The sequence below is a fragment of the Aquila chrysaetos genome, chromosome 12, assembly GCF_900496995.4.
Source record: "Aquila chrysaetos chrysaetos chromosome 12, bAquChr1.4, whole genome shotgun sequence".
In the NCBI taxonomy this organism is placed as follows: Eukaryota; Metazoa; Chordata; class Aves; order Accipitriformes; family Accipitridae; genus Aquila; species Aquila chrysaetos.
In genome coordinates, this window is record NC_044015.1 from 3830709 (window position 1) to 3849587 (window position 18879).

The following is an 18879-nucleotide window of genomic DNA, read 5'->3' on the forward strand; positions in this document are numbered from 1 at the left end:
TTGACTATTTACAGTGGTATTGGCTGGGATAAAGTTAAGTTTCTTCATAGAAGCTCGTATGGTGGTGTTTTGGATTTGTGACTAAAACAGTGTTGATAACACACCGATGTTTTAATTATTGCTGAACACTGCTTACCCAGCATCAAGGATGGAATTTTTTTGCATGTGATAACCAGCCATCAGCACTGCTTGGCTCTTCACTTACCCTGGAATTGCTAAAACACTGAGTGTCCAGTTGCACTTCTAATCTCTTAACAGGACAAATTTTTAAAGTGGCATGATTTGGGGAATGGGGATAAGATCATCTCCGTAAGGCTGGATTTCTCTTGTTTAATCTATGTGGCCTTTCTTCTAATATCACTGGTTCTGCTACCAACCGGCTCACAAAAGAAAGTTAACAAGTGTTGGGTTTGCTCTCAAGCTGATGGTCCAAGCAGTTTCTGATGTTACATTTTTCTTAGGAAAAGTCACTCTTCCCAACTTCTCCTGCCTGTGATCCATGCTGTGCACACCTGCACATCCCAAAGTTATACAAGCCATCGGAGTTAGTGCGTATTTGCAAATGTTGCACTTTGTCTGGCACTGTGAGCCACAGCATGAGCCATCTGCTATTGACTTTGAGTCACTAATGGCTTTGGTGTCATACCCTACTATACTGGAGCTACCCATCACGTAAACCAGAGTGCTGCCCACCCTTCTGAACCCTTGATGTCCATTGGAGAGTTTCCTTTGCATCAATTCTAATGACTTTATTAAACATTCTCCAGCAGTCACTGTGTCTAAGGTTCAAGGCGCCGCTTAAATTTCCTGCCATCGTCCTTCACAGTCCCTAGACTGCAGTTCTGGCAATCCTTCTATCCATTGCCTTTCTTGACCTAGACCACTGCTCTAAGTTGCTTCTAATTAAACAGAGTTGTGTTTAATTCAGCAATTGCTCAGCACCTGACAGGGCTGCTCCATTCAATATCTAGGCTCCAGCTCATCTTCATCATGTTACATGGGTCACTTCACCCCTTAACGACCTGTTTCCAGCTGGAGAGCACCCGCCCTCCTCAAAGGCCAGCTGCAGGGTGGGAGGCTGCAGGGTAACGTGTCCAGACAGTCCTACAAGATGAGGAAATGGTGCTCCCAAGAGGCTCGGATGAGACACACCTTCAGAAATATGTATGAGCAAGACTAAGGTCATGATATATTGTACACCTTAGCAAAAGGCTGATGAAGGAAATTCTTGGCTCATACTTAAGGCACTTTTTCCAAAGCGTTTGTCACTGGCACTCCCATCAACACATTTTTCAGGGTGGAAAATCTGTCCAACATATAAAACAACGCTGCATCCCCTCTCTGTGTTTGTTGTTACGTTGTTCTGCTTTGGTCTGACCCTTAAATAATCTCCTCTGGTGAGAGAAGCTTTTATTCAGCTTCTCTTATATGCGGAGACCTCTATTCCAAGTGGAGTCCAGATCTTTCAGGAGGGACAACTCATATTGGACTAACTTGTTTGGAAAAAAAGTAAAAGCTATAACAGTCTTGGAAATTCTGAAATGCAATCACCACCCACACATATACACAGACGAACACACGCTCTGAACCTCCAATCTGCAGGAAAATAAAGAAATTTTGGAAATAGCACTGGCACTTCCCTTGGTGTCTTTAGTAAAAGCACAATTTTGTTTGAACCAGGTAAAAGGAAGAAGGAAAAAAAAGACATCTGAAAAACCAAGAGTTACAGGTACACAAAAATGACCACACTGAAATCCAAGATCCTGCTGCTGAAGGTGAACAGATGCTACAGAGAAAGTGCAATCAGAGGGATGAAATACAATGTCTGCTCAGTGCTTCACCCACTATAGCTCTAGAAAGAGTTAAATCCATTCATGGACTCTCTGAATCTGTAGGTTACGCTACTTCCTTACTAAAATGAGAAACAGCCTCATCTCATGCCCCAGTCATGTTTTCAGAGCAGTCACCTCTAAATTGACTAACGGATGCAATCAAAAACTGCTCAGAAATTATTTTCCAAAGCCTCAGCTAAGGGATGGTTACTAATGGTGAAAAGAAACTCAACAGAAATTCATTACTGGCACCACTCTAGATTCAGCCAGATCCTAGCTGACATACAGAAGGTTGCAGCAACTTGTAACCACAAAGAACAATCACATCTCCAAGACACTCTAAACTAAACAAATTTAATGATGCGTCCTGTCTGTCCCCACTGCAAGAAGAACATCTGTTTCCTATGCAGCGGGGAGATATCCTACAATCTAATAGGTTTTGGAAGATTGGAAGGATAATAGAAGACATTTGCAATTTCTGAGTTTCCTAAAACTTTACATTTTAGTTTCAGGAAGACTGAAAGGAAGGGGTTGAATTTAAGTATGAATGTGTGCCACATGCAATAAAATTGGGCTGAATAAAGATCACCAGGAATCACAGAAAAGCAGGAATAATTTACATATCCCTTATCAGTTGGAAAATACTGCATAATCTGGACCTTTCTGACACCATCATTAGCTTTGGTCCAAAGTTTCTGCACAAGGAGAGCTGAGCTCAAGTGTCACTCCATGTCTTGGAAGCCCCATGTCTTCATGAAACATAAAGCGAAGCACCAAAGCTTGGGAGACTCGCCACCAATCTGTGCAAGGTTATCAGTCCATAACCACAACCTCCAGCAGGAAACATTCAGCCTAAATTGGGAGATGTCCTTGCCACATCCACTCCGCTCATTCCCTAGCTGACTCTTGAGCACCCACATCCCCACATCTCCTGTCCCTCCAGATGTGATCACAGAAATCAAATCTAAGAAATTATGGCCCCCTGAGAACTCTAGAAGGGGCTCCATGAGGAACAGCTCTCTCACAAACTACAAGGCAGGGAGTCCCCAGATCCCAGCCCAAATTGCAAGCGGGGGGAGGACACAGCTCACTGGATCACTGGAAGCTAGAAACTTCCACAGACCTGCAGTGCTTGTGGACAGCCAAAACTTGGCTGTGAGGGCAATCATTCCTGTTGCTTCTGACATGCTGAAGGATCAGAGCTCCTGTGTGCGGGGACAGTCATACTGTGTGGTCTTACTGGGCTTCCAGCTCTCTCTGGAAGACGGGTGATGGTATGCAGAGAGAAGACCTTTACCTTACTTAGGGCTCCTTGGACTCTGTGCGTTTCACGATGATCTTAAGGGTCTTTTCCAATCTAAATGATTCCATGATTCTCCTCATCTTAGAAGAGGAGAAAGAAGCTGGGAATGGAGAAGAGATCAATGAAGTGGCAAGGGGTGAAGAGAGAGCAGACCATGAACGGGAACATTAGAGGAGACAAAGCCCAGGTCTGAGGCCAGGCCACCCATCTTTGGACCTGGCTGGACTGAGCTGACACGCCTAGCCACATTAGAGGAGCAGAGCCGCTCCTGCAGCCATGCCCCCAAAAAGTCAAGGAAGTCTGTCGGCTTGTTGGGCTCCCTTTTTCTGCCAGCGACCGTGTGCAGCACACCCTGGGTTGAACAGCGCGCAGAGCTGAGTGGGGTCCCTGCCCTTTTCCACTGCTTCCCAAGGGTCTCTTTGCCCTCTGAGCAATTGAGGCTGCCACTAGAGAAGGGAAAGTCCAGCTCAAATTATGTCCAGATTGAAGCTGGGTGTTGTCAACTATTTCTCTGCTGAACCCCTTTCCAGAGACATCCGTGCAGGTGAAGTGGGTCCTGAAGAGCTGTTAGCTGTGCTTATTCTCTGGTGAAACATTCTGTGTTCCTCCCATCCATCTTCCCTATTTGTCTGCCTTTTAATAAGTAGATGAGCTAATTTCTGCACTAGAAGGAAAAGCCTGGGTGGAAACCTTGCGTCAGAGAGCGCTGAACAGAGCAGGAAGGGATGTGGCGTCATTCTTGCTGGTGCTGGACACCAGTCTGACTTCATGGAGCTGTCCATGTGTTGGAGAAGACGCTGGCTGTGCACTCTAATTCCTCTCTAAATATCAAAACCAGATTAAACAAGCTAAGTCTCATGGCATCCATAAACCTAATCTTGTGAGGGCTGCAGAGTTCTCCCAGTGCGCCAGGCAAGGGGCTCCAGGTCTGATGAACCCAGTCTACTACCCAAAATGCACACCAGAATGAACCGAGTCCCAAGACATTCATCCCCCATCGAGGCTGGGGCAATGTCGCCTTATGTTTCCATGTGCTGGGTTCAATTCCGAAAGGAAAGTATGCTACTAAAGCCACACAGCCCTTCTGCTCCTTTTGGGACTGAACCAAAAATGTACCTCCCCTCCCCCTGCATTTCCCCCCGACACACCTTTCCTTCCACTGGAACATAACCCCAAATAAGATGTTGGCCTGACATTAAAGTAAAATGTATAAATATTTTTAAAAAGAGAAGAATTCCTGCCTCTCTAACAGTTTGCTCCAACTAATAGGTTTCAGATGTCTCACATACTTCATTCATTCAGCCCCATTCAGTCTCCTAGGAGCCCCCGCTGTATTTATTAAACACAGCAATTGTGGAATGTTCAGCACTTACAGAATAAAACACACCGGTTTTTTTTCCAAAAAAGCGTAATTAGAAAGCTTTGTGAGTGACCTAAAACTGTCATTCTGGTTCCAATCCCAGTGCCCACTCCAGCATTCTGCAGCTGTCCCAAATGCTGTGCCACAGCTTAACCCTTTCTGGATTGTGCAAGCCCCCAAGAACACATTTTTTTTTTTATATCCTTAGCAGGATCGTTTTGCTGCCTTCCCAGAGCACCTCCTTTTCACTGTGTTATTATTGAGCATGTACTTTTGGACACTTGGCTCTCAAATATGTCTTGTATCTGCAGTCTCAGTAACTCTTCCCACTGCTAGATGTGAGAGTCAAGCCCTGAAATCCTGCAGGATGCCAGTGCTAATTTCAGCAGCAAAGAGCTGGAGAACACGAGATCTTTCCTAGAGGGATTCAAATGGAAGCAGACATAATAGAAGAGCCATTTTTCATTACAATGCTGGCAGTAAGAGCAGAGGAGGATGTCTGGGCTAGAAGAATTGTAGAGAGGCAATAGATGGAGTTTGTTCCAGCAAAAGTAACCTGCCAGCACTGGGTGACTGGTCAGAACGCTTTGCTGGAGTCTGGCATTGTCCCAGCCCTTCTTTGGGGAGAGACACATGAAAAGCAGATCTTAAAGGGTATATGAGGCCCTGAGTCTGGGCTGGGAAGATCTGGCGGGAGCAGCGGAGAAATGGCCTTTGCTTAAGGCCACATCCAGTTTGTGTGACCGATGCATTTCTGGCAGGGTCTTGAGTGCACTAATAGGACTTGATGGCCCCCAACCAGCCTCGCCTGGGGCCCCTGGGCCAGGAGCTTCATTTCAGCTCGGTCCTGCCTGAGTTACGTCCAAGGTGAGCCTGTCCCCAGCTCTGTCACCGGTGGTCTGGAATCTGGCGACCATCTCCGTCTGGGCCCTGGTGGGTGCGGACCCTGCTCGGAGAGCTGTGTTCTCCTTCTCACCTACCAGCTCTCTGTACCTTAGGGAGCAGCCAACCCTCCTCCGAGAAATTTGGAGGTGCAGAGCACGCAGCCTGAATGGGCACTGCAAGGCCATATATACAAAAGGATTTAGGAGAGCTGCGATCTCCCCAGTCTGCAAGTCGCTGTCTCTGAATGTCCTTGCAGAACTGCGGAAAGTGCCTCTCTGCTGTCCTTCTTTGTGTGACTGGAGGAGACTTCTTCATCCCCTCCATCTCCCCTCGTACGAGCTCCCATCACCACATACTGTGCCTCTGCTCTGGGCTTTTTCTTCTTGCAGTGGCAGGACTGCGGTAACAGCCGAGCCCTAAATAAACACATCATGGGAAGACTGACCTCTCCTCAAAGGTGTTATGATTCATTTTTCACCCTTTTTGGGCTGAAGAGCTCCACACCCATGTCCACATGGGAGACCCCCTAGTTCATGGGAACTGCACTGGTGTCACTGTTTCCACATTACTGCCCGCTTCAAAGCACCCCGAATAACTCCTGTCCCAGACACGTTCCCAAGGGAGTTGTCAGTTTAGAGTCAGGATCCTTGATTATTAGTCCCACTGCAGGAGGTTATACAGGAATAGATGAATACTAGTGTGCTATAAAACGCACCAAAAGTGACTAGAGTCACTTCAGAGCAATATTAATGCTTCATTACAGCACTGTCTATGGCAAGTACATCTGTCACAACTCTCTACTTGGGTAGAAGGACAACTCCTTGCTCTGACCACTTCCAGGGGTTTCCCATCTTTGCTACACTTTTCACCATCTAATTGTACGGAAGGCAAAACACCCCTGGGAGCCCTGGTTCCTGGAGTATTGCAAATGCTCTGGCTTGCTCCCTGTCCATCTATTATGTTTTAGCATTGCCTGGTAGCATCATATCAGCAAACCCTTCATTTGCCCTCAGACAGTCTCCTTCACATCATCTCGGAGTGTTTCTTTTCCTAAATTTCACATAACTCTGAGTCAGGTCTCAGCTAGCCACCACGTGCAGTCAACATAAAGGAATTAGCAGTCCGGATTAATTCTCTGGTGGGTTCAGACCCTTCCAGAGGCACCCATTTCTACTTATACAGAGTGTCTATACACACCCAGGTGCGCAGCTAAGACTGGGATATCTCAGGTAGTGCCATGTATCCTGCTCTTCCCATCAGTATTCTTACCCCCATCAGATACTGTCTGCTTTCTTCAGGGCTTTGCCTATTTGCAAATAACTTCCACTCCGGTGGGAGTTACGGGGTAACCTGAGGCAACTTGGTGTAGCTTTATGTAAGTGTAGCCAATGTCACACGCTGACATTAAACTCAATTAGCTCATGCTCTGAAAGATGGAAGTAGTGCCACTGCTATCTCTAAGTGCCACAGAAACTAAGCCCTTGAAGAATAAGCTAGGGCTTAAAGAGGTTAAGAAAGCCAAAGAGTGCAACATCGCTCTGAGATCCGTGAGTGACAAGGATAGAAGCACGCAGCTTGTGACCTGATGCATGTTGCAGGGAAGAAGCAGCAGGAGCCGGGGAGACGTTCTTGGGCAAGAGAGATGGCCTGGGGATACACCAAGGCAGGATCATGGGGCTCAAAAGCATTTTCCTCTGGAGAGTGGATGAGGCAGGAGAGTAGAGGGTTGGCTCTTTGCAGCTCAAGCCAGAGCAGGGAAGATGTTGCAGATGGGCTCCTTTTTTAAAGTCAGTTCTCCAAGAACCCTCTTATTTCAGCAATCTCTCCTCCCATGCTGAGATAACAACTGTGTGCGGGGCAGAGGGTGGCATGGTTCATAACGCAGTTGGTTCACAGACAGGTGAGATGCACAGACAGAACTGGGAGTAGTTCCCAGCTTCCTGCAGTCTTCCATTTTTCCTTCCCGGCTGCCCCTCAGCTCTGCCTCCCTGCCACCAGGACTTGGGAGTCCAGCCCCTTCCAACAAAACGGACTGGAAAATACTGTATTTCAAGTCAAACATTCCCACATTCAGTTCACAGAACACAGTTCTCCAGAGATCTTCTGGGGTTTCCACTGAATTTGGGGCCTTCTTAGCTTCCCAGAAGTGCCCTTGGCAGACAGCTCCAAGGATCTGTTGCCACAGAGCACACAGGCATCTGTCAGAGCCTCCATGCCTGGTGCTCCAAAAGTTTTAGGAAATCCCAAACTAGCTTAGGGATCTGAGAGTCTAGATACAAGGATCTGGAACAGGAACCCATGGAGCAACCCAAACTTTCAGCTCCCCATTTCAAAGTTGGTCCATCTCGAATTGTTCCCTGATACTTCAGTGTCAGTCATCTATGTGCTCATGGCATATTTACAGATTTTCTGGATAGATGCCCAGTCCATGAGCTTGAACTGGTGCCCCAGTCTGAGCATCTGACCATGTATTGGAAAACCCCCTAAGGAAGATTCCTGCCCATTCCTGAAACTTGGTGCCTCTGGGACAACAATGCTCCCCATCCCATTAGGGGTTTCCAGCCTGTTTTGTGAAGTTGGCTAAGCATCTGCTGGTGATTAAGGGTTTTGTCATTTGGAAAGAGCTGACAATTACCTCTAATTATTCAAACTAGGTCAGGTTCTTCAGCACAAGTTTATGTGGTGACTGTTTGCTGGAAATTAGGCTTTCAAACCCCAGTGGTCACTGGAGAGCAGAATTCACCTCTCCTCTCTCACATTCAGGAAAAAATTTCCTCCCGTAAATAAGAGGTCCTGGTCTCGCAGGACTTGACCTGTGTGTGTCCCTGACCTCCTGATTTGAGTTACCAACCATGCTTTTGTACAAACCCTTCAGGTGTTTTGGAGTTTACCTGTAGAATTACTGGTGAGAACATATGACAGTCAGCGGGACCCAACAGATGAACAAAGAGCACGCCCTTCCTCGTCAATGGCTAAATACCTGGAGAGATGACGCATAGCCTGGGCAGTCAGGACAGGAGGTTTCTGCCCAATTTGCTGAATGACTGCATGTATTGGGTCTGGCTGGGATGGAGTTAACTTTCCCCATAGCAGCCCTCACAGTGCTGCGCTTTGCATTTGGAGCTAGAAGGGTGCTGGTAACACACCGATGTTTTGGCTACTGCTAAGCAGTGCTCACAGCATCAAGGCTGACTTTCGAACCTCCCCTCAAGGGTCAGGAGGCTGAGGGTGGCAAGAGCTTGGGAGGGGACATGGCCAGGACAACTGACCCCAACTGACCAAGGAGATATTCCATACCATATGACATCATGCTCAGCAATAAAAGCTAAGAGAAAGGAGGAGGAGGGGGCATTTATTATTAAGGTGTTTGTCTTCCGAAGCAACCGCTGCGCGTACTGAGGCCCAACTTCCCAGGCAGTGGCTGGACATCGCCTGCTGATGGGAAGTAGGGAATAGATTTTTTTTGTTTCCTTTCCTTCTGCGCACAGCCTTTGTTTTTCTTTATTAAACTGCCTTTATCTCAACCCACGAGTTTTTAATCTTATCTTCTTCCCTCTGTCCCGCTGAGGAGTGGAGTGATAAAGCAGCTTGGTGGGCACCTGGGGCCACCCAAATGTTAACCCATCACACTAGAGAAGCTGCAAACAGGTCAGTGTTCACCCTCTGAGTACAGGAAAATCCTGGAGAGAGTTTTTGCTGTACCCCTGCACTGGGCAGCCTTTGTTACACGGTGTTTATCTGCAAGGGAGACCTGAGTCCCAGCATTTCAGACATCTGTAAGTCTCAGATGATCACAAATCCCTTCGGGGACAAGTGTGTGTGCCATGCAGGTGTGACTACGAAGGCTCTGCACTGGGTCAAGGACACGGACGCTCCATTCTAAAGGCAAATCAGCTGATTGCACGGAAGAAATGCTATCTGTGCAGTGCTCTGTGCATACGCACACCTTCATGTGAAATTCGGTACCCAAGGCCACAGAGGAAGAATCATCCATGAAACCAGCATTGTCTCCAAGGATAGCACAGAGTGGGAAACCTCACAGTTGGGTATCGCTTATGTTTACCTGTGTGACTGGGTTACCTAGGCCTGGAAAGCCCAAAGCTTTAAAAGATGTCTTTGACTCTCCAGGTAGGTCCACCAAAGGGCTCAGCACCACGCTGACCCTAAGGGATGCTGGCAGCCAAGAGAACTCCCTCTTGCAAGCCCACGCTCCTGACCTGTGTGCAGTGCATGGAGGAGGTGGTGCCTCAGCATCCCGCGCAGGACGAGCAGCCACGGACACTGCCAGGAGGAAAAGGTAAGGAGCAGGGTATGTCCCAGCTCCGTACCTGCCACTGGCTGACCCTCAGGTGTTGGAATGAGCTGCAGTGTCATTGTCTGGGTCCCTTGGCATTATTGTATCTGGCAGTAGTGGCAGGTCCTGCAGTGCTAGTCCTACCTAGTCTCCTTCGGCTGCACTCTCCTGACTTGCTCCATGGACAGATCTTCCTAGTATCAAGCACAAACCAGGGAACGCTTCCACCCTGCCTGTCCTCTCTGCTTCAGGCACCAGCCTCCCACTACCAACGTACAGAGCAGGACAGCAGCAGCTGCAGCCCATGCCTGTAGCAGTTTCTTCCTGAGATGGTCCCACAGGCTGTTTCGATGCTGCAGGGTTTGCCTGGCAGGTTGTGCTTATGCTGATTGCTCAGCTGCCCCTTGCTTTTGAGGCAGCCTATATCTGAGGCATTCCTGCTGTGCTTGTTGAGTTACAAGAGAGGTGGTGTCTTCAGAAGCTCTGTACGCTGCCCTGGGAACTGCAGAACAGGTCTAGTTCTCCAGACAAGGGAGTGAAGAGAATTTCCAGGATGCTGCAGGAATTTCAAGGACGGTTTTCTCATCAAACTTTCCATGTCAACATTCCGAACTTGCTTGGAAATGTCCTTTGGAGCCTCAGGTGCATGGTGAGAGCGTGAAGACTGCAGTTTTAACCCCATGTGGGCAAAGGAAACCTCAGTCCTTTTTCTCAGGGATCTATTGTCCCAAATGGGCTCTAATTTCCCCCTGAGCTGGGAACTTCTCTTTACGTGAGCAGTGACCATTTAACAGTTCTATTCGCCAGCCCTACAGGGGCCTTGTCAAGCTGCGTGGCTGGCCCTCTTCTCCTGGGGAAAGAATTCCTGCACAGTAGGATGAGAGAATGGATGCTAGGGACAGCACAACAATGTCACGGGGGAAGGTTGTTCCTACGTGTTCCCTCGAAAAGCTATGAGATTTTAGATGCTCCCAACGCTCATTCAGCGCTCAACATGCCTGAAAAACCTCCTCAGGAACCTTCTGCACAGCAGGAAACACTGGAAGGTGGAGAGAGTTAAGAACCTGAAAGACCATTTGGGGCACTGCCTGTGCCAGGCTCTCTCCTCTTCACTCTGTCATTGATCAAGGAAAAGGACTGATAAAAAAGGTGCCAGTGCTGAATGCAAGGGAAACTAGTTGAGCCATTTCTAACTGTCCTAAGCGTGTAATGCTGATTACCCTGTTTGGCTGAAAAGCTTTTACTCCCTCTTGCTTTCAGACATGAACAAAGTTCTTCCCAGAAAGGGTATGGCCATTAATTGATCACAGTGTAGTCTATGACTATTCCCTCCAAGAACTGTGGCAGCCCCAGGGAAGTATATAAGGGGTTCCTTATATACTTACCTCCCTCAAAAGTCAAGCCAGTGATGCCGTTGGGCACAACTGCAGGAACAGTCCCGCACAGGTATCTCATATCCACATCCCAGCAATTTTTAGACAGGTTTTTGGCAGTGCTGTCTACAGAGAAGATTCCTTTGAAGACAGGAGCAAGTCACACAGACCCCAACAGGGAGCACAACCCCAGTTAATGAGATAGTTAAAATGGTACAAACACAACTGGAAAATATGCTGCACTGAAAGGCCAGTATATTCAAATTCCTTCTCCCTAATTACATGTGATTGCTTTTTGGCAAGCGCTCAACCTGCCAGAGCAGTGAGGTTTTACAAACATTCACATAGGCATTAGATCATTGTTTGAATGAGTTATTGGCAGCCCAAATCTGAAGTAAAAACATAGTTTAAAGAAGACCATATTGAACAGGGTGAAGCTGTCTGCTTTCATGTCTCCTGATTGTCTCTGGACACCCAAGATCCCCTCTAGCTTCATGTCACTCACATCACAACAGCATTCATGGGTAAGGATGTCATACTTTTGTGGTGTTCTGACACAGACTTGTCACTCGTGCAAACAACAGGCCAGAGATGGATTCCTTTGCCTTATCTAGAGTGAAAATGGCAGGTTTGAAATTTATGTGGTGTTCAAGGAGGGTGCTGTGTGCACCCAACACTTGAGATGGCTCAGAGCACAAGCGGCTACAGACAGCGACTATAAGCGCACGCCGACATGCACCGGTGATCTTCGCTGATCTGCCCATACACACTTGCATTATACCAGTGGTATGACCATATTAACACTTAAGTCCTCTCCATATTACTAAATATAACAATGCATGTGTCCTCCAACATCACTCACCACTTTGAGCAGGAAGATGGTGCCCTATGCGAAATATCACTGAAAGTAAACGTCATTGTTGGGAAAACAGATTTCTCTGTATCGGACCTTTCCACATCCAAACATTGCCACACATTCAGAAAGAGGCCTTTCACCTCTGTATTTTAATAGAGTCTTTTTGCTTTGCTCTAGTGAAATACATCCTTGCCTCTGCCGGAACAGTTTGACAACAAGGGACCAAAGTGTCTGAGCTCTGGAGCACTATGTCATCCTCTAGCAAAACCTTTGAGAAAAAGCAGGTGGCAACTCAGCCCCACGGCAAAGGACAAACGGGAACTAATGCAGAATCCACTGGTCCCTCAGGTCAGTACCAATGCCTTGAGAAAGCCACCTGAAGCAAGAGGGTGGAGGACCCACAAAAGAGGGAGACTGCAGATCCAGTAGACCAGACTGAACAGGGTAAGCTGACATTGTACCAGAGCTGGCACCAGAAAAGCTTTGTAGCACAAGGCTTGTGCTCGAGCCTTTCTTTTTGCAATGACCAGTCTGTTCCACTACCAGTGCCTGCTGACGGCTGCTGCCATTGGAGTCCCTGTACTCAGGAAGAATTAATGCCTGTTGTAGAGCTGAGTCCGCACTCCACAATACTCAGGTGGTGCAGAGCTTGAGGACAGCCTCTGGCATCTTGGCTCGTGGCTAAAAATACGCCGAGCTCTGGCAGCCAACCAGCCTGGAGTACTGCATGGTGTGGCTTCCACCCCAGAGGCCCTTGCAGGACACCCTTGCCTTACATGTGCTTCCTAAATTAGATCTCCCGAGACCGACACTGGCTTTTTAAGAGGGAGGTGAGCTTGTTAGTAACCAACGTTATCCATTAAATGGGAATCAGCAGCTTTTATTAGACTTCGAAGTGCTGTAAAAGGAAAAGAGGGAGGGTACAACATCATGAACCCACTCACCTCCCCAGTGGAGCCCCTTTGCCGGGCACAGAGGGGTTTTCAGTCAGGCATTCTTGCAGGTTACTGTAATTGTTAAGTTACCTAATGCTGCTAAGTTACAGCAAGCCCCAGACTAAACACAGGAGCCTTGTGAAGGTGCAAGAAGATAGAGACAAGGTTTGTAAAGGGCAGCTCCCCAGCGGGCCCCTTCTCCTGAGGCCAAAGAGAAAGAAAAACCCAAGCTGGAAAGGAACTATCTGAGGACTGCCAAGCTCTCCACCCAGGAAAGTCAGGGTATGCAGGCTCCTTTCTTACCAAATCATAGTTTTAGTTACATACTCCCTGTCTGCCACCAGCTGGGTTGCTGGCCTACAAAAACCCAGCTAGATCACATCATGACATAGGAGCAAAAAAGCACATGCACTGCCACAGTGACCCTAGTGATTCCCTTCATGCAGGTCCCTTCCACAACATGCTGAGAGATAATCTATACCTGTTGGAAAAGGATCTCATGAAACTTTGGTCCACGGTTTCATTGACTAAAAGAGGGCTGGTCTTGTAGTTGCATATGTTCTCATGTTCCCAGAGAGCTACCATTCCAGCTATGGAGATACGATAACCGAGCACACACCAACTGCCTCAGGTCGCTGCCTTTTATTCCAAAAACTCAGCTTCCATAAAGAAATTAATGAAGTGGTGCACTTTGGTTACAGAGAAAACTGCAGAAATAGAATCTGAATGTAAATGATGGAGAAACATCTGTGAAAGTGTTGAGACCTGCCAGGCAACAATAAAAAACTGCCCTGCCAAGGACATTTTTTAATCAGAATCCAAATGCAAAGATTTCTTATTAAGAATGTATGAAGAGAAAACAAACAAAAACTACACATGATGTTCAGATGACAGAAACCATCCTGTAAGAGCTCTCATGAATTTGCCATCACGTTTTAGAAAGAATATGGAGTTTATGCTGTTTTAAAATGATTTTAGAAAGCAAACCTTGTGTTGCAAGCAATGGCTTTATTAAGATCTGAATCAATAAAAAGCTTAAAGATCTTTTTGAATATTAACTAGTTTCGCTCCAGCATCCTGTGAGGTATTAGTTATTATCGTCATGCTAAAGATACGGAAATTTTGCAGCAAAGCTTATGTGCTTCCTAAGGTCATACTCTGATACAAGTGACAGAGCCAGGAAGAAAAGGATTAAGCAAATCTGCCTCCCTGAAATAAATAATTTTTTTTCTTGCTCAAACAGCAGAATCCACAAAATGCAGAGAAAATCAGGAGGTAGACTTTTGTCCCCATATGTATAATCAATTTTTGCCATTGCAAGACCTTGTAAACACGCATTCCTAACCTACATGTTACTGAGCCACTAGCTGCTCTAAATGGCACAGAATTCCCATCCCAGAGACCCGATTTCACTCCATACACCACAGTATTAACTCAAAGGCTGTTTGCCGTATGCAATTGCACCAGGAAAGCCCAGGTGTTCAGCCCAGCCAACTCGGAGTCTCTTGTAGGGCGCTTTGGATCACCAAATGGACACACAATGGCTGATTGTCAGCGTGAGGCCAAAGGGAGCTGACACTTTCCCAGAGAAAAATGCCTTTGCTGTGTGTTTGGAAGGTTACACAGCTGTAAGTCAGACACAGAAGGAGCTGAAACCCTGGAGGGATTATTGCCTCAAACACACATGTGCTATGGAAGGAAGCTCTCCTGTGGACTGACATGCCATTAACTCCTGCTGGTGGGAGCCCATTCCTATGGCTTCAACTCCTTTACAGCCTCAAACTGCTGGTTGCTTGTCCTGCAGATAATTCTTGTCTCATCTCTGACCTAGTGACTTGCCCTGGCTTGTATTTATTTTCTCCTTTTATAAGAAACAGGCTCTTCTCTGAACTCATTATTGGTGGGAATACTGGTGTGGTGCGAGGCTGAGACCCACGCTGTACAGTATCAAATACTCGAGCGGGAGAACTGGGACTTTGTCCAACATGCCGTCTATCTTCCTGGGAAAAATCTCTGCTCTACACGCTCCCAATCGTGCCATCAGCTGGAGCAAGATGGAACTTCACTGCACGAGATGAACGAGCCCTTTTCCAAAACGCCCTTTAAGGACAGCAAGCACTGCCCGGGCCCAGGCAAAGCCCGCTGAAGGCTCTGGGGCTTTCTGGAGGGCAGGAGGACACTGCCCAGGCCCCTCCAAAGGCTGGTGAAGGTGCCAAGAAAATCTGGAGGGCAGCAGGGTCCTGGCAAAGGACTCGGAGAACTCCGGAGAGATGCACGGCTCCTTGCGGATCCTGGCAAAAGCTCTGGGGTTCTCTGGAAGGCAGGAGAGCCCTGCCAGGGCTTTGGCTGAACATGGACAAGGACTCAGGGAATTCTGAAGAGAAGGAGGGCTCCTTGCAGGTACCAGCAAAGCCCAGCAAAGGCCCTGGGGCTCTCTGGAGGGCAGCAGGGCCATGCCCGTGCCCTGGCAAAGCCCGGGAAAATCCCTGGGGAACCCTGGAGGTCAGCACCCTGGAAAAGGGCTGTGCTGGGGTGGGGGTGCTTGTGGGGCTCTGTGGTTGCTCTACCACCTAATCCTCACCCTCACCAAGCCCCTCGCTCTCGCCAGAGCCTGGGTCCAAAACGGAGACCCACCATCCAGGGCTCCCACCCAGAAGTGGCCGGGACCGAAAGCTGCTGGTGGCTCCTCACCTTCCCTTGCCTGGGGACACAGCGAAGAACTCGGGATGGGATCCGAGCAGAGTACAGGTGTCATCACAGGGCGAGGGAGTGAACAGGGTCATCCTAGATAGCACAGGGGATGAAAACTGCTGCGGGGCACAAAAAAAAGACCTCAGGAGGCGTTCTGAGGGAACAAGAGGGATCCAAAGGGATAAAAGACGGCTGTGGGGCACAAAGAACTCAGCGGGACTTCTGACAGAAGTAGGGAAGTCCTGAAGGGGCCAGAACAAAAGGCGGCTCAGAGACAAAAATGAGGGCCTGGGGAGGGAATCTGAAGGAACAAGAGGAGTTCGAAGAAGGCTACGCCAAAGACTACAGCTCCCGAGATGGTGTGCAATGCTCTACGGCACCCTGGAAGCCCAGTGCCAGAAGACTACAGCTCCCGCCATTCCCAGGAGCCCAACATGGCGCCGCACTGCGCATGCGGGAGCCTGACGGCCACCGCCGCCGCGCCCCGCCGGACCGCAGCGCGCATGCGTCGTCGGGGGTGGGGGCCCACCTACGCTGCTGGCCCTTCCCCACCCGAGGGCGGCAGAGCGCGGGCAGCCCACGCTGCGCATGCGCACGGCGCCCGCCTGCCCTACCGCCGCGCAACGGCGGGAAAGCGGCGACCGGCTTCACCGCTGGAGTTGCGCATGTGCGAACAGCGCCGCCTAGCGGCCGCGCCGCATCACACCGGGGGGGGGGAGTGGCAGTACCGGGACCCGCAGAGCCCCGGGACCGGGCCGGGCCGGGCCGAGCCCCGCAGGCTGCCCTGCCGCCCTCCGGAGAGACACCCCGGGCTGGGGCCGGGCTCCACAGGCTGCCCTGCCTCCCTCCAGAGACCCTGGGGGCTGGGGCAGGGCTTCACGGGCTGCCCTGCCTCCCTCCAGAGACCCCGGGGCTGAGGCCGGGCTCTGCAGGCTGCTCTGCCGCCCGCCAGAGAGAGACCCCGGGGCTGGGGCCGGGCTTAACGGGTCCAGGCAAGACCCTTCCGCACTGCAGAGCTCCCCAGGGGCTCAGCCAGGCTTTGAAGGGGACTGGGCAGGGCCCTGCTGCCCTTCATAGCGCCCTAGGGATTTTTTTTTTTGCCAGGGATTGTTTCTCTCCTCCTTTCCCCCTCTCCTCCTGCATCATCTTCTCCTCTTCCTCCAAGACTTTCTCAGCTTGCAAGTTCCAAGCGGCTCTGTGCTCCACGGCGTTCTCAAGATCTAAGGAAAATGCAGGACAGCAACGTCATTGTATTGGGACAACTCCGCTCCAGCCATCCTGTCACCACTTCCGTAGCTCCAGGCGAACATTTCCCAATTTCACTCACATCGCAGGGCAGACCTTGGCACCCACGTTCCCTTCATTCTCCTCCAGCTGACGCGCTGCCACTCCCTGCCTGCGGCTGGGCGAGACACTTCAGCACTATGAACCACTACAAAAAGGGAAGAAACACCAAAAATCACACACTTAGACTCAGCCTTTACTAGGACAGCTCTTTCCCATGAGGTATGGGTAGATCGCGTGCTTCCAGGCTCAGTTGAGTCTGCAGACCGTGCAGCCTCCCCAGAAAACACAGAAAATACTTCACCTTGAAAGTGATCTCTGCCGGGCACCGTAGAAGCGGAAGATGGGAAGTCCCAAGTACACCTCATTCTGAACAGTCTCCTTACGGGCATTTCTTCCCCTTAGAGATGTATTCACCACACGTCTTGCAACTAAAAAAGAAGAAAGAGAAGTCCATAACACATCAAAAGAAGAGAACAAACAGACCAATAAAAGTCCAAGTGATTTTTCGGGCTGTGTCAGCCCAGATGCTGAGCAATGGTTATTTTCGCCTTTGGAAATTCAGTACCTACTCTTCAAAGAGCCCCCAAATCACCCACAGCATCTCTTCCCTCTCCCTCACCCCTTTTCTTCTGGTCTGTGTCACCTCTAACGGCTGCTGGCAGCAGCTCTGCCGCAGCGCATGGAGGCGAAACAATTCCTAAACAAACTCTTCTCTTCTACAGCCTCTTCCTTCTGACCGGCACAGCCCCTCTTACCGCATGTTGAAGGGGGCCATCAGCCGCACCACATACTGTCGGTCCTTTGGGAGTTTGAGCTTTGGGATCTTAGCAGGATCGAAGTCCGGCGGGTAGTATTTCTACAGAGACAAAGCAGAGACGCGCGTGTGCTGGGCGCAGAGTCACCCAGAGCAGCGTGAACCCTGGCAGGCAGGCTCCCAGCTGCCACATCAGCCTAAGGGATCAGCTCCACGCAGCAGGCGCCAGCGTCCCCACTAACCGGGTACGCTCTCAGGGGCCAAACGCCCCGTCCACCAGCCCCTGCCAGGTCCTGGCAGCGGTGTTTGCCTCTCCCCGAGCCCTTGGCTCAACCGCCCCCAGCCAGCCCCCCCATGATTTTAGGGCCTAACCCGCTTGCCCAGGCAGCCCCTGCCAGTGCTGCCAGGAGCCCCAGCCCAGCCGCCCCCAGTCTGGGACCCACGATCAGCCTGAGACTCCCCACACCCACCAGCTACCCCTCCCGGCCTGCGGGCCGCCTCTCAATCCATCAGAGCCCCCCCCAAGGCCCACCTTCAGCCTGGGAACCCCTCCTACAGCCATCACGAACGCCTCCAACCTGGGAAGCGCTGGAGATTCCCTCAGCCTGGGGACCCCTCCACAACAAGCAGGGCCCCCCCAGCACCCCCGGCCTCTGTAACCCCCCACAGCGACCAAGGTACCCCCCCCAGCTCACGTCCAACACCTCCCGCTCCGACATGGCCGCACCCCCCCCCCCCCCCCCCCCCAGCTCCGCTGCGACCCTCCACTTCCTGGCAACAGTCCCGCCCCCCTTCGCCTCTCATTGGTGAGGCAGGCCACAAGCCGGCGGATTCTCGCCTGCTACTGGCTGTCTCTGCCGTCCGTCAGCGAGCTGTGCTCTCCGCCAAGAAGTCCGCTCGCCCGCGGTGACCCGAAAAGAGGTTCCGGGGGTGAGAGCGGGACCCCGGGAGGTCGCCGGGGGACCGGGCCGGGCCCTGCGGCCGTCCCAGAGACCACCCCAGACCATGGAGAGGGGCCACGGGGGCCGTGCAGGCCTGGGGGGGGGCCCAGTCTGGGCCGTGGCGGGGTCCCAGGGACCAGCTGAGGCCACAGAGACCAGCCACAGCCTTGGGGGGGGGGGGGGGGGGGCAGGCAAAGTGACCGGTCTGGACCCTCCACAGGGCCCAGTCCGGGCCATATGGACCAGTTGAGGTGATCGGGGCCGGTGTCCTCGCCTCTGCCCATGGCCAGGGCCGGGCCGGCCCCGTCCGGCCTCGCAGACAGCAAAGGGACCCTCCCCAGGGGCAGCTCGGCCGCTTCGTGGAGAAC

General features: G+C 50.5%; 1 long non-coding RNA gene across 4 annotated transcripts; it reads right to left on the reverse strand.

Annotated features, from left to right (window-relative positions):
* Positions 1–12767: 12767 nt before the first annotated feature.
* Positions 12768–18342, reverse strand: LOC115349324. 4 transcript variants are annotated; one of them, XR_003926046.1, is made up of 5 exons: positions 18266–18342; positions 17572–17672; positions 17118–17244; positions 16857–16961; positions 12768–16749 (listed from the first exon to the last, which is right to left on the reverse strand). It is a non-coding gene; the product is annotated as an uncharacterized LOC115349324 (long non-coding RNA). The 4 variants fall into 4 exon arrangements; XR_003926048.1 differs by having other exon boundaries at positions 18252–18302; XR_003926049.1 differs by lacking the exon at positions 18266–18342 and adding an exon at positions 18149–18239.
* Between the last annotated feature and the right edge of the window lie 537 nt (positions 18343–18879).